This window comes from Maniola jurtina, chromosome 1, assembly GCF_905333055.1.
Source record: "Maniola jurtina chromosome 1, ilManJurt1.1, whole genome shotgun sequence".
Lineage (NCBI taxonomy): Eukaryota > Metazoa > Arthropoda > Insecta > Lepidoptera > Nymphalidae > Maniola > Maniola jurtina.
In genome coordinates, this window is record NC_060029.1 from 8,497,185 (window position 1) to 8,513,525 (window position 16,341).

The window sequence follows — 16,341 nt, forward strand, 5'->3', positions numbered from 1 at the left end:
ACATTGCAATAAATGTAAGATACATCCACAATAGAGGACTATACAGATGACGTTGTCCCCGCGTGTAGAATATAGCACCTGCCGACGACGCTTCCATGTAGGAGACGAGACGCGGCGAGTGGCGATCCGCACCCGTGCCAAAGGAGATATGACAAAATCGCCGATCCAGTCATTCTGACATATTATTTCATGAGTAGGGTTCCGCGTAAAATCTTAAAATATTGGATCTTGATTCTCGGCATTGAAATGGTAGATATATTTTAATATTAAGTATATTCATATCAATAATGATATTGCGAAAGTGTGTCTGTCTGTTTATCTGTCTGTCTGCTAGCTTTACTTTTTTCAATTTAACTGTGTATAAGAATTAAACTAGATGCCGGGCCGCAATGTACAGAAATATTAAAGTATGTCTGATTTTCTGCGAAGGAACTCTAAAACATCCTGCTTAAAAGCTCCATAGGGATACATTAAGCTGTAACGTGGCGGTGGCACATGCCCCATTAGATAATTGAATCAAATTTCATCGAACAGCTGGTTTCTATGCGTTAACAATAAACCAAATGTCCGTATAGATAGATGCAATGTGTAATATATTGACTTCAAAAGAATATTTATTAGGGGTTTCATATTAAACTAGATAGGTGATACAGAGGTAGATAAAATAATAGTAAGAGTGAGATAATCAAGAGCTGGAGACCTATCAATGCCAGAGGTTAGTGTATTTGTGTACAAGCCACCATTGGTGGCACGTACCTACATAAACGTATTTCTCCTACAGCAATGTAAACACCACATAGGCAGAGTGAACTAGAGTGAAGGAACTCTCGGTTTGATCCTGAATCGACGATATTATGTCAAATATTAGGTTACGATGACGTAAAATCAAAGAAAACTAGGGCTTCTTTAGGGCTAGATGTTCGATGTTTTGTTAGAAGTTACCCGACTGTCGTGAGCCTATAATGACCAACAAATGCATAATTATTTTGTTACGTCTATGTAGGTATGTAGGTGTTATCAGAGATAGGATGAAGGAAACCAACTGTTTCTCTGCAAAAGGTGGTCTGCAGTACCTACAGTAGCATTGCAGCATGCATATTTTTAACCCCCGACCCAAAAAGAGGGGTGTTATAAGTTTGACGTGTGTATCTGTGTATCTGTGTGTCTGTGTATCTGTGTATCTGTGTATCTGTGTATCTGTGTATCTGTGTATCTGTCTGTGGCATCGTAGCGCCTAAACGAATGAACCGATTTTAATTTAGTTTTTTTTGTTTGAAAGGTGGCTTAATCGAGAGTGTTCTTAGCTATAATCTAAAAAAATTGATTCAGCCGTTTAAGAGTTATCAGCTCTTTTCTAGTTTTCTTGTAGAAAAGAAGGTTAGATAACCTTTAGGTTCATAATATTATGTCAATAGACAAATGTCAAGCTGTCAATAGACGTTGCCTAAATACATAATTATTTATTTGAAAATGATGTTTTGGAAAACTCAAATACTTTGGATCGTCGGGGGTGTTATAAATTTTTAATTTACACTTGTATATTTTTTTATGAGCATGATATTATCAGTGACTTGCTCTGCGTGACAATAGGCATTAAAAGGGATGATCGCATTATTATCAGTACCTACCTAGTAAATTGTATAGCAGTATAGGTGTGATCACGCAAGCGAGGGGGTAAAACTTGAAAGGTATTAAATCAAATGCAATAATGTAGGCAGATGTAAAAATTACGGAAGTTGGTTATTATTGTTACGGTAGCAATAAGTCGTCGGCTGCGCGCTCAGGCGGTACAGTGGCACAATATTTAATAAAACAACAAAACCGTGTCAACGAAATATTGTCGAAATAAATATAGCTTCCTCTTTAATAAAACATATTCATTTCTCACTGTGGCTTTATATTTTCTAAGTGAGTTTTCTCTATCATTCATAAATTGCGAGTTACAACAAATACAAACACAAGCTTTGTTAGCTCTACTTATAGAGCTAACAACAATAAACACTTTTATGTTCTGAAGCATGTTTTAATTTTTAATTCTTTAGTCACAACTTCTCCAAATTAAGAATTTAATATAAAAATAGTGCTAAGCAAGTATTTTGAATGTAATTGGCTGAATTTATATAAAAAAATTGAATATAAGATTTTAAAAAAAAACTAAGCTTTATATAGAGGTTTTTACTTACTATACAATAAATAAAATATAACGCAATATTTACATACAGAATTTTTAGAACCGTTCGTCAATATGGTCAATCAATACGGATTACGGAATACGGACAACCATACGGAACACCATTTAAATGCCATTAGAGATTTCCAATGTCTACCTTACTTCAATTTTTAATTACCCTAATTATAAAATTTCAAAGACATAAAATTGAAAGCTGAAAACTCAATAACTAAGTAGTTTCGAACGAAATAGTAGGTACTAGGTACATACCTAGGGAGGTACGAACAAGTCAACCTAATAAAAAGTTAAATCAATGAATTATAGTAACGTAACCTGTCTACGTAATAAATTCCATTTCAAATAAACAGTTCCTCATTACTCTGGCCTGAATCAATAAGACTTCCTGAAAATAGAATTATGCTTATGTTTTGGAAGATAAATAGCTGGTATAAATATGTACCTACTTGTGTTTATCTAACATTTGCTTCTCCAAGAGAAGTCAAGTTTCCACTATGATAGAGCTTTTAACTTTTAACATAAAACGCCACATAATTAGAATTTTAATTTTTTTAACACGACTTGGTTTTTAAATAAAACTTGGCGGCTTACAATGATACTGCTATTAGTGGCAAGACAAGGGACTCTTGATCAATTTAAGGAACAAGTAAACGATCAACGACTCAGGATGAAAACAAAGGGTCCAATGGCGGAAAACGATAAATCAACGGAAGCGGCGCGCTTTGATATTAACCTCCATTGTTTAGTAATAACAACACAGCCGTTGCTATTATTTTGTTATTTATATTAGAATTCTTATTGATTAAATTACTGGCTTTTGACTTATTATCACGCAAGGTGCCCGGGGCGCCCCTTGCGTTATAATTTTCTTCTAGGTAAGGTACCTATGTCAACTTTTTTACTGTCAGAATTCACAGATAGCATCTGAAAAATCACGTGAAAAGGTAAGTAGCGTGTGAATATTCACAAAGTAAAATCTCACAAAATTTGAAAATTATATAAGTATCCCGTTTCACAAAATTCCGTTCCCGAAAATTACATTTAATCCCGCTTTGAAAATTGCTTAATTTTTGCGGTTTTCAGATTTATTCCTGTACTTGTGCTATAAGACCTACCTACCTGCCAAATTTCATGATTCTAGGTCAACGGAAAGTACCCTATAGGTTTCTTGACAGACAGACAGACAGACAGACAACAAAGTGATCCTATAAGGGTTCCTTTTTCCTTTCGAGGTACGGAACCCTAAAAAAAGGAAGAGAGTCTAGTGCAATCAATGTAGCAAACAATCATTTTCTACGTTACACGAAAAGCGAATTTTCCTCACGGAAAGCGCAGTGTTGGTAGACCATTAGGTGGGCAGACGACATCAAACCAGTAGCAGGGAGCCGCTGGATTCAAGCGTTGTAAGACTAAGGAGGAAGAAATGAGACCTAGGTCCACTGTCCAGGGTGAGCGGCGGTATCGATTGATGATAATGATGCGCATAGGTATCTTTAACCGTTTATAGCAAACGTTTAAGTGCGGAAACCAGCCCAGAGAGAAGAAGAAGAAGAAGAGGTAACTTTTTAAACGAGATATTTTTCTTTCATTCTCATATGGTACTTACCTATCGCTTTGAGACGTGTTATCAATTCTACAACATTATTTATGAACATTGCCACAATCCACAATAGAAAGCATAAAGCTTTCATTTCACAATTAGGTAGGTACATATACTTCCTATTTTATCTTTTGGGTGAAATAATGCCTCTTCACTGATAAACGATGACACTATTACTCTATTTTACTCATAGTGATCCAGTTTTTCGTTATCTAGAGGAGATAGCTCTTTCGTAAGCTCTCACGCGTGTGTGGCAAGTTTAGTGTTTACAGCAGAGTTGCCATATTCTAGAGTCTGTGATGCCTAGCGAAATGAGTTCAACACAGGATTTTAAATAAGATAATATAATAGAAATACTTACTTATAAAGAAATTGTACATACCTAGTAGAAATGAAATACTACTTGGTACATATCTTAAAAAACCGGGAGAGGCGTTCAGGGTGTTCCAATTTTATATATGTATGCGATCCATGATGTATGTATGATCAAAGATAAGTAGGATTTGGTTGATAGCTTAACAAACGTGATGTTGAATTAGGAATTAGGCTCGGAGTCTTCACAAAAAACATGAGAATTTGTGGAACAATTGAGTCATCTAGCTGCGGCAATTTCTTAAGGTGTATCCAAGAACGTGACGGGCATTCTGTTAAAGGGCCTATGATGTAAGCCAAATAAAAATTGTCTCACGCATCGAGGACCGCGCGAACACGCTGTTGCATCGCCAATCACCATTTACATTATAATCATGTACGATTCCTAGTAACATATACAATACAAATTAATCCACGAGTGTACGTGAATGTACTCGTAATAGGTAGGTGCGCGATATTCCCTGGTGAGGTTTATTATCGTTTATTGATAAGATTGATCAGGGAACTAACTAATATGTAAAAGAGGCAGAAAGAAAAATATTCGTAGAAATCAACAATACGGCAATGCGGAAAGCGTTGTAGAAAAGTTGTATACTAAGCTAAAGCACAATCAAGCTGAGTAAATATAATTAAGAAAATTGTCAATAGGTAAATACTACCCTCTTCATACAAAATATTAACTTTCTGGTTTCGCATGAGTGGGGTTACCAATTCTGTAGAATATTATGCAGAAGCTGACCCGCACCGGGTTCGTGAAAATCGGCTCGTGTGATTTTCTTGAAAATCGGTGAGAGGCTGGAATTTCCAAAAACCTTGAAACACGTACGTACCTACTTAACTACTTGTTTATTTTTAATCGAATCCTAAGTACTAACTTGGAAAATGATAAATTTTCATACAAACTTTCGTCTCTTACTATTAAACTCTCTCTGGAGAGGAATTTCCGGAAAGTCTTTCTTAGTCATTAGTCTACTGTCAAAAAAAGCTTTTTACTCTGTGCGTTGACAAATCAGTCAGTTAGTCAAGACAAGAAACCTTCATTCTAAAAAAGTTATCAATAATGGTTTATAAGGCGAATAACGCGGATTGCGATGGCGATTAACGACTTTGTTTTATTTCACAGTTGCACTAAGCGAACTTTTTAGAGATAATTTCTAAAACCAATAAAATAGGAATTGAACCTCCGACTTCCAAGATTGGTAGATAGATTCATAGTTCATATAATATCAAGCATATACTTAGATATAAAATATGTCCTTAAACATTGTAAAGGCTATATTTATTGTAACAATAACTTACCAGACGTAACACTAGTTCTACAACATAATATTTTATTCTTATCTATATGCAGTTATTTGTTACGCATGCTCGCTTCTCTTCTATACTTAGATTATGATAATAATGCAGTAAATTATGAACGTTTAGTTTTTACTGCGAATCATGGAACTTTTATTTATGACATTATAATGCTAGGCTAGGGCACGTGAAGGAGAGGATGGGAAAATGCAGTGCCTTGGGTTATCTAGGACTGAAGCCTATTTTGCCTACTTCGTTATTTCTGGAGGAACGTTATCAAAGAAACCAAGGATTTTTATTTTATTTTATTTTTTTGGGACAATAAACAATTACTTATTATATATTAAAACTATAACTTAAAATTAAATATGAAATCAACTACACTATCCACAGCTTAACAATAGAACTAGGGCGACACAATATGAATAAACTACTTAATAAAACAAAGGACTTTGACTGTACAGTAATTAAAAACAACTAATAATGTGCGGTTTATACAAAACAAAATCAAAAAAAAAAAACAAAAAGTGACTATTGTTTACAAAATAAGGGAAACAAAAGTAAATACAGAAATCCTTATCATAAGTACTGAATATTTCGATCATTTAATTTTTTTACGATTGTTGGGAAAGACAAAACCGCGAACCGTCTATGAATTTCAGGACATATTTCAATGATATACATTATACATGAACAATAGGTACTTACTTACCTAATATCTTCCTGTCAGCAATCTTAATTGCTACTTCCAATTAGATGTCTCACTAACTATAAATTACGTCCCCGTTGAAAGTACTGCGTAGTCGGCTAGTGAATCGTTACTTGAATGAGCAATTATTTGCAAATGTTCCCTACTTTCTTTGATATTGTCCGTTGATAGCAGGTACGTATTTATTTATCTAATAGAAAGTTGATGCTTGCCGATACGTAGATACTTACCTACAACTTAGGAATAAGTTGTTGATCTCATTTATCTTTTCATAATAATTACGTAAAATTATTACATAACTTGTCATTTAGGTAATTATTGTGGTCAATTCTATCGTAGTTACAATGAATTAAAATGGCAGGTCTAAATGTATTGCTGTCTCTTTTATAATGCTCTCTGTGGAAAAGGATACATAACACTAGATTTAGACCTATCAAGGTTTTTTAAAATTTTGTACAACAGAATTGATTAGGTACATTATGTAGTTAATTATTGTATCAGCTTAAACTGTCCCTTTCCACAAAAGCTCTGTGAAAAAGTTTTTCTCAGTAGTAAATCTGAAATTCCTTATAGAACGACCGTTGTACTATTTCGCAGATCAATGTCGTAGCAGAGTGGCGCAGTGGAAGCGTGCTGGGCCCATAACCCAGAGGTCCGTGGATCGAAACCACGCTCTGCTAAGACCACTTTTTATACTTTTATTTTTAAATTTAAATTAAATGATATTTGTTTTTTTTGTAATAGTTTCCACAAAAACCATAAACATTAGCACTAAATTAAAGTTGTAACTTATGAGTTATGACTGTCATATTTTTCCGGTTAGAAACCCGGACATTTAAATGATGATGATGGGTGGCACACCCTGTTTTATGGTTAGATAGACGTGAGGGTTAGCCCCCATCCAACCCATAAATGAGGGTAGCTTGATTAGGAACGCGAGCAACTAAGGTGAAAATGCTTACATGGGAAATGTTACAAAAAATAGACTTAACTTTGTTTTGATTAGATAATGTGGTTTCTTTCTAATAACTAAATGGGTAAATATAAAATCATCATCACGGAGGGGGTATTTCAAAAGCTTCTCGAAATACTAAACTTACAAAATAGAAACGAATTTTATCAAAAAATAAGGACCATTAATTATAATAAGGTCTACAAACATTTTCAAATGGGACGATTTTAATTTGTAAATAATAAAATACCTATGGAATATAAAATACCGTTGTTGGTAAGTATATGTATAATGTATATCCCAATAAATATAAGTATTGTATGCCATATTTAAAATACAAATTTTAAAAATAAAATACAAACCACGTCAAGATTCAAGTAAGTAATTTTTATCATTCATCCTCAAAGGAGCTCAGACGAAAAGAGAGCTCTGTTAAGGGCTCTGGCGACGGACATGAGACATCGCGAGACATCGGATCTTTTGTTTGAAAATAATTAATTTACCAAGCTTTGTATTTGTAAATAAAAATAATTGGGTGTTTTTTAAATACAAGGCAAAAGCCTCACTCTCGAGGTTTAGCGTCTTAACGCAGAAACCAATAGGTACCTTAATTAGTCTAAGTAACTTTAATGTGATTAAAAATTATAATAAAAAAGATTAATGTACAGAAATCGTCCAGTTACAGTATAAGTAAGTATATCGATCATAAAATATTTATTAAGGTCTTAGTAATTTCGTAACAGAATCAAAAGAAGCATTCTTGGAAATAGAGAATTCGATAACGAAATAAATGACAGGAGGTCAGGGAGGATGCCAATCTGATATTGTTTCCAGAGTCGTGGTAGGTAGAACAAATAAATCTAATAATTATAATTAAAGTAGGTACTGAAAGTGTATTATTTATACATTAATTTTATATTTTTATATTAATTTATGTAGCATGAATTAGTGGCAAACTTGCGTTGTGATGATGAAGTAAGTAGGACCTGTCACGAAAAGTATAGATTAAACAACTAATGATGGAGTCAGTTTCTTTATTAACATTATTATATCTAGTATGACCTATAATTATGTGACGAAGGTAGGTAACTCGTGCCTGAGTTACAGGAAAAATTGTTGTTGCAAATTGCCAAATAATAATAATTATTTGCTTTAGATGAATGTGGCTGAAACTTTTACCTGATTTTTCTCATACCTACTTACTCACATACCTTGAATGCAATTCAAATTGTATTTATTATATTATTATGTCTCTAATCTCTGTTTATTTAACTAGGTACGTCTAAGATAAGATTTAATAGAATAGGCATCTACTAGACTAGCAATTTATAACCTAATGTCTAGACTCTAGTACATAAAGTATGTTAACGGCTAGGTATAAATATGCGGGTGGCCTATCACATTATTGATTAAGCAAGGACATACTAAAATGGGTTCCTTGCCTTCTATAGTGAGAATTAAAGAGAAAGTTGGGTTTGTAGGACATTAAAGAGGTTTATTTGATAATAAAACGTGCCTAAGAATAGTGGTATATAATAAGTAACAATAAATTATATTCTAAGAATTTCTAATGCAAACGTTTCACCTGTCGAGGAGGAACGACAAAAGAAGGCTCTATAATAGTCGTCGAATCAGAAAAAAATCTATCCAACAATAATAATTAGAGTAGGTAAGTTTGACCAACTCTCGCCGACCTAGTCAACTAGCCAGTACCAATCAGTAGTAACTAGCGCTACGAGCGTGGACAGCATACTATCGCGGCACCGTCGAAGCAGCTGATGCAGGACAACAATTCCGTCTTCTACAGTATGGCCAAAGACGCCGGCCCAATCCAACAAAATGTACATCAACACATAGACACTTGGCACACATCAGCCCGGCTAGCCTGGGCAGTATTATATACACTGATTTCTATGACATCAGTGAATATAATCGGGGGATATAATTTTTATCTACTGCCCATGCTAGCCGGGCAGCAAGTGTAATGTTGTGTTAGGCCGGAATAAAATGGCCAACTGGCAACTATCGTATTGATGATAAGTGATAACATTGATAATGACAAAAGCCGCCCATTATTTATTTGAAATAAATCCGTGACTGACTAAAATCGGCTTCTGCGTTAGACTTTAACAGACGCACTATAGCAAGTAAGTATAGTAAATAAACTAAAGGCATTTTAACTCCTAACTTCAGAAAACGTTTCATCTCACCAAGCAGCGATATATATTTCATCTATACATTTTTTTAAATCCTGTTACTTTAAATGTAATCAAATACAAACATCTGTTGGTACGTGGTACAGATGTTGAAACACATCTGTTTGCGAAATAATAAATGTAAAACTCAGGCGTGAGTATTTTTAGTGTGCTTGGTTAACTCATTTTTGTTCCTTATTCGAAGACCGCGAAGAATTTAATCGGCGAAGCATATTATTATTGTTTCTGGATAATCCAAGACCACCCGTATCGTATGATATGGCTTTCCAAGTAAGAAAATATGAAAATATCTTAAATTTCTTATTTCCTAGTTTAGCGAAATGCTTAGATTACTTGACTAAAAACATAAACGCGTACGCGCGCTTTCTTTGTCCTTCATAGCGTACAGTTGCATTGCCGTCAAGCCGCACTGCCGCTGTGCGTTTTGTGATATTGGCAATTAGTGCATTGACAGTAAACATTATGTCTAGGGGTTAGGACATTCCCTACTCAGTGGGTAGGACAGACAAGACTGTGTGGAGTCGAAATGATCAGATTTCGTCCTGAGCTACCTACTTAGCGGATGAAGTAGCGGGCAACAGCCAGTTAAAATTATGTATTCAAAAAACAGGACGCTTTAATTGCTCTTGCTGGATTTTAGTTTAGAAATGACAATAAATAACTTACATCCATGATTAATACATACCGACATCAGCTAACATCAAGAGTTTTAATCAAATTTCTATTCATCTTCGTTAAGAGTTACATTTCATGGCGTGTTTCAATTAAATTAAATCTTGACTAGTTATTTATACGGGCCGAATGAAATACGGTCCACTGCTTAGTGGCGATTAGAGATGTTAGCTAAATATATCGATAGAAATGTCGATACTATATTTATGTAAATCTTACAAAGCCGACACGATGGTTGTAATATTTGGAGAAAGCATATTTATTTCCCATTTAACTCATGTTTTATTAATTTATGTTATAGTCGGAAGAGAGTATAATAAAGAATTAGTTATAGTTATAACTAAGATATCATATTTTCTTGTTGACCAATATAGATAACCAGATATTTGTTAAGCTAATATTAATATTAATGTTAACATTAACATACTGAAAGTAGGAATTGTCAAGGAATTGATAGTAGAGACAGTTGGTAGTGGCCATAAAGTACATACTCGTCTCTTAGTCATTTTTTCATGGCTCAGGGTCGTAACTTGTGGCTCTTTTTATTGATCACACAATGATAGTCGTTTTCTTGATTTCCATCCAGTTACTGACATAACTTACCCGCTTGCGCTGAGTTAACGTTGCTTTCCTAGCGCAGTCGACTGATATGGATTATCACTTGTCGCAATCAGGTCATTAAATTATTATCAAGTAGGTAAGAATTAAAGTACAAGTAGGGTTAGACTGGGGATGATAATAGTACATTTCACATTTAGCGTTAAATTCTGAGTAAATACTAAATACTTTGACACGAATATATTTAATGATAGTTAGTTGTTATAATTTTATATGTATTTTTGTATTTTGTATAGTAATATAACAGAAACACAAGACTTTAAGCAGATTGCGAGAGTTGGTACAATATCCCCTGTCCTGGGGTCAGTTGTTTGCGTCAGATATTCATTGAAACACAATGATTTAGGTGGAAAAACATACTGTTTTAAATAGTATTATCTCAAAAAAACTGCTTGTTATACAACTAAAAACTAAACACAATTATTTACCGATCTCAAAATACTTAAATAACGAAAACTAAATCAACATCTACTAATGTCGATAAAATATATTTTTTCGATATTTTGTTATCGACATAGCAGGACCAGCACATCGTTGCAAGCATAATGACCGTCGATTGTTAAGAAAAATGTAGGACGATATGTTCGGCGATTTGAATGAAAATTCGAGTTAGTTACGGTAAATTTGGGAGCCCAAATGTTGTTACATTAATTGTTTGCTCTCGAAATGAGAGCACAATGGCAATGTGCGATGTTGGTTTTGTTTGTTCAATGTTGAAACCTCCGTGACGTCATGTGTGCTCATATAGCTGCAGCCAACCGAGTCTACTTGCGCAATTTTATAGAGAAATACATTTAAAGTGCTTTTTAAGATTCATTACAGTGTTTACGACGACGCACTGAACCTAGATAAAACGGAATTTTACTTACCTCTTTATTTTATTGCGCCTGAATTATTTATTAACTCGCGTAAAGGACGTACATACCAATACTAAATTGTGTATTGGGAAAGCAATGGATTTAAATGTTTGTATCACCAAAAAGTGAACTTACATTCATGTACAAATTTGATAAGGGTCTTCTCAATCTTTCTCAAGAGTCGTTGTCAAATATAAAGTGAATAGGTATAGCTATGTTATAGGCTACGTGTAGATATTCGTATAAATGATTACCTTATTCTCGATAAAATTTATAAAAGTTATTGTTTTTACTCCAATTAAAAAAATAAACGTGTAGGAAACTGTTACCTATATCGATCCGATTAAAACTAGTCAATTAAAGTACCTAAGCAACCAGTCAGATACTTATTTATATACTTCTACAAGCAGTTACGCTGGCATGTTGCTAATTGCAAGTAAGCCAAGCAAAGGCCAAAAAAATTAGACATTTACCAAGAAATAGAACTCGATTAAAACTAAGTAGGTATGCTAAACTTTTAATTATTTCTTTTGAATAAAATTTTAGCGAAAGGGTTTTTAGCGTGAATAAAATAACACCGTTTCCCACTTTTGTTACAAACCTTGTAAGTTGTACCTAACTCTGCAACTTCACAACACACAAATGACACAAAGTCACAACTCACAACATGCTGAAATGCAATAGATGTTTTCTCTAGGACTCTAGGTTTTGCAAAATTATAGGCGCATAAAGATTCCATGTTGTTAAAGCATAAATATTTAATAGATAATTCAATCAAAATCGATCTACTAAAAAAACCTACAAGTGTGATGCTCACGCTAAGGAAGACAAGAACAAAAGTTTAATTATTGAATAAACTAAGTACATTTTACCAAAGGTTCTATGTTCCTAAAGCATGGCACCGATATATGAGTAATAAACAATGGCTTTTTTGGAAGAAATGGAAATTTAGTTTTTATTAAAGTACGAAATAAGTATGTAGATAGATGATACTTTATTTTTATCACACGGAACATAATAAAGTTAGATCACCTCGCTCAAAAGGTGCTGAACAGTTGATATAATTTAAGTTTTCAGCAACAGATAGAGTTCACGAAAAAAGTACCTTTAGTTGCCTGTAGACAAAGTTAGGCGTGTTCGTTTATTTACAGTTATATTTTTTAGACCTAACGAACTGTACCTACACCAAACATATCATACCTACCTTTTAATTAATTTTATTTCAATAAAACGTACGGGTAAAAGAAAGAGAGGCAGACCGCTAGAACGTTGGACAGATGAAATAGTTAAACATAGCAAGAGAAAATTGGGTCAATAAAGCTGTAGACGGAAATTTGTGGAAAAAAATGGAGGATACCTACACTCATAGAGAGGAACTAAAAAGGCTATAATAAAAAAAATATGGGTTAATAATTGACTCCCAATTTATGATTAACAGAAAAAAGTGAGATAAACTAATTAATTTAATAAGTGCGTTTACATTGTTCCTGACGATTTTTAAGGCTCGTGTCATACGCAAAGAATCACTGAGAAGCCAACGTCTAAAAGGCCTTTTAAGTAGGTAAGTGAAGTTAATCGGATTAACGCGAGACGGTATTACATTTCATAATGGGCACCTTGTTATTCCCCTTGCCACTTACAAGCCAAACGGTCACGATTTTACTTTTGCATTACACCTAATTTGCATTTTTGTCGCTTGTCTATGTTAGTATTTAGTAATTATTCCTAGAGTCTGATGAATGATCTAAATCAATATACCTAGCATAAAACCGACGAAATTTAGCTTGTTCTAAGATATAATTTTACAATGGAATTTAATTAAGCTCTCAATTTTTTCTTTAAAACTTTTTGAGAGCACCATTTTAATTCATCTACTAGTAAAATTCGTAAAAACTTTTTGTGACAGCTTCATAAAATTGCCGGTAAAAAGAAAAACTCGACAGTCGAAAAAGCTCTTATACGATCTATTTCCTAGCACTTGGCACAGAATTAGCTATTTGTAGTTTGTTAGCGGAAGTTCAGTAATCTGAGATTATTTCGTACACAAGGTTGGTACAAGATAATTGCACTTTATGAAATTAAATAGGTATCCCTTGTTGTCAAACATTAAATTTTACACATGGAAGAGACTAAGAAGGTCCTATGTCCAAGTAAGAAGCTAACAAAATGAACAATTGTCGATTGGTCCGATCTGTCCTTATTAATTTTATTTGCTAAAATCTCTCTAATTTTGCAACACCTTCAATTATTAAAAGTATATCTAGTGCAATTAGGTGTCAATATTCTACTGGTTGGCCTAGTAGGTAACTAGTAGTGTTTGATGAAGTTATGGATTCGGAGAATTAATAGGTAGGTACAGTAAAACGATTTTTTGTTGTTCATCGCCTGAGGTTCGAAAATAAACAGCGCAATGGCTAAATTGCATCCACACAAAGCTGCGGGAGCAGCTAACTTTATCTAAAAAGTTTTGTGGCGTGTATATGTAAACAAATAAAGTTTTACAGTACCAAAAGGCCCACGTGGGAGGTCTTGGGTTGGGAGATGCGTATCGGATTTTCCATATGAATTAAGTTGATCGAATACGTTTTAAGATAATATCTCTCCATTTGGCTATATTCACAGAGACTAAGTCTATCCGTTGTTAACGAACCAAAAAACTAAAACGTATTCAAATTGTATTATAAATTTTAATCTGTTTCGAGGTGTCGTATTAGGTAGATGGCAGATGCCGTACCTACCAACTTAGTTAACGTATTTTACCACTTTTAGCGAAACTTACCTAGAACTTACCTACCTAATGATTAAGTAGATATCATAATATTTAGTATTGTGTAATTCGTGCCTGCTGTGATATACCTATAGCAATACGATTCGGTACCTTTATATTACTTTAAATGTAATGTATCTAATGTACTTAAATAATAAAATGTCTTCAAATTACTAAAAATATGTTTTAGATGAATACCTAATGTCTACTGTTTTCAATAACTCCTAATTAATAAAACTTCATCGTAGTATTCTTCCGAGATAGCCATCAATATAATTCAACGGAGCGTTTCACTTAGATCAAACAACGCGATAACCTTTTTTAGCAACAGCGCTTTACTTGATTACATAAAGGCAAAACCCGCGGATTACACTGCATAAATAAAATGGCTGGCAAATTGAAACAAAGTTCTGCCTACTTAACTAGATTGCGCGGGTGGTACCTAGTCTACCTATGCGGCGCCGATTAATTCCCACCGGTATGGTATGTGTGGTATGGAGTATGGACTCTACAACTATGTGGGGTATACCTAAAGCGACATAACTAGGCACCTAAAAGCTGACATTTATATGGCAACGATTTTCCGCGTCTCAGCAAGCGCAGTGTGGGACGACCTCCGACCCGCTGGACTGATGACCTGAAGAGGATAGCGGGAAGTGGGTGGATGAGGAAGGCGGAGGATCGTGTGTGGTGGCGCGTTCTTGGGAAGGCTTATGGTCCAGCCGTGGACATAAACAGGTTGATTGATTGATTGATTTTCCGCGTACACTTTTCCCTGAAGGCCTTCTTCGCGATATTCGTTTTTACTTTAGAAACGTAGCTACTATGTAGGTCCTTCGATAAATATTACCTACGTCTTATTCTACATAATATATTGATGCGTAGGTCAGACCATTGTAACTTAATATAACTTTTATATCAGACCGTCCTTGGTCGGAACTAGGAATGTTTTGTTTCTGTCTTTATCTAAGCACTTTATTTATATTTTATACTCAATTATATTATAAATGACTAACTGATCCACTCGTTTCGTACAGGTGATATCCATAGGTATTAGGTAGGTATTTATATAATATTATATATATACATAATATGGGCAGTTACTTTTGGATAAAATGGTGAAAGAAATTATTGGAAATGGTTAATAGTTCAGACTTTATCGATTTTATTGATAACACAAAAACGAATTTTCCTCTTTTTGGTATTGTGCCTACCACGTCTTTAATTATTTTAAATAATCTAGTAGGTACAAGATTTAGCCCAAATTGAAAATAATAGTTCACAAAAGCTATGAATAAAAACGTTTTCTTATCCTCAAATAGCGGTATATTGAGAGCAGTGTGCTCCGTCCCCTCGAGGGCTGACAGGCGTGACTTAATGGCGTGATGCCGGCTCCCATCGTCAGCACTCCTCTCGCCTCAGTCGTTGACACCGTGAGCAATTAACTTGTCACTGGCAAGCATAACTGAACATCGTAAAATATTGTCTTTACTACAGAATATAGATTGCTAGTAATGCGATGTAATGTTCAGGAGATCTTGTTCTAATAGTAAACAACCTTACCTACAGCAAACAAAAACTACAAATTTTTCAAAACAATTTTATCAAGTTAGTAACTTTTAACTGCATTATAACGCATTTAACGAAAAAGCTTTTTATTTGTAAACTGATTAGGTAAGTACCTAAGTATACTGACTACTGACTATCTATGATTTATCCTTATACCTACTTGTAATACCTAAATGCGACAGTGTCTGTCTGTCTTTCTGCCTGTCTGCTAGGTTTTTACGGCGCATCTGTTTAACTTATTTTGATATTTGTTACCTTGCATCCCGGGTAAGGATAGGCTACTTTTGGCCCCGGAAAATCAAAGAGAAGTACTACACGGACGAAGTCGCGGAAATTACCTAGTTTTATTATAATTCAAATGTTCAAAAGAGCAATAATATTAAGACTAAAAAGGATCAGTCTATAAATGGCAACTCATAAAGTTCGTTGACATCATACCTACAACAGAATTGCATTCAGATTGATTTAGTGAAGGAAGTCACAGCCGAGGGGCCCAAAAAAAACTATTTACTTTATTACTATTTA

The 16,341-nt window shown here is 34.2% G+C and overlaps 1 protein-coding gene and 1 non-coding gene across 4 annotated transcripts in view; one reads left to right on the top strand and one right to left on the bottom strand.

The window, feature by feature from the left end:
- Positions 1 to 16,341, bottom strand: part of LOC123869245 (tensin-1) — a 139,279-nt gene that overhangs the window by 94,637 nt on the left and 28,301 nt on the right. The gene's annotated exons all lie outside the window — the stretch shown is intronic.
- Trnam-cau lies at positions 6,774 to 6,845 on the top strand. Its single transcript has one exon. It is a non-coding gene; the product is annotated as a tRNA-Met (tRNA).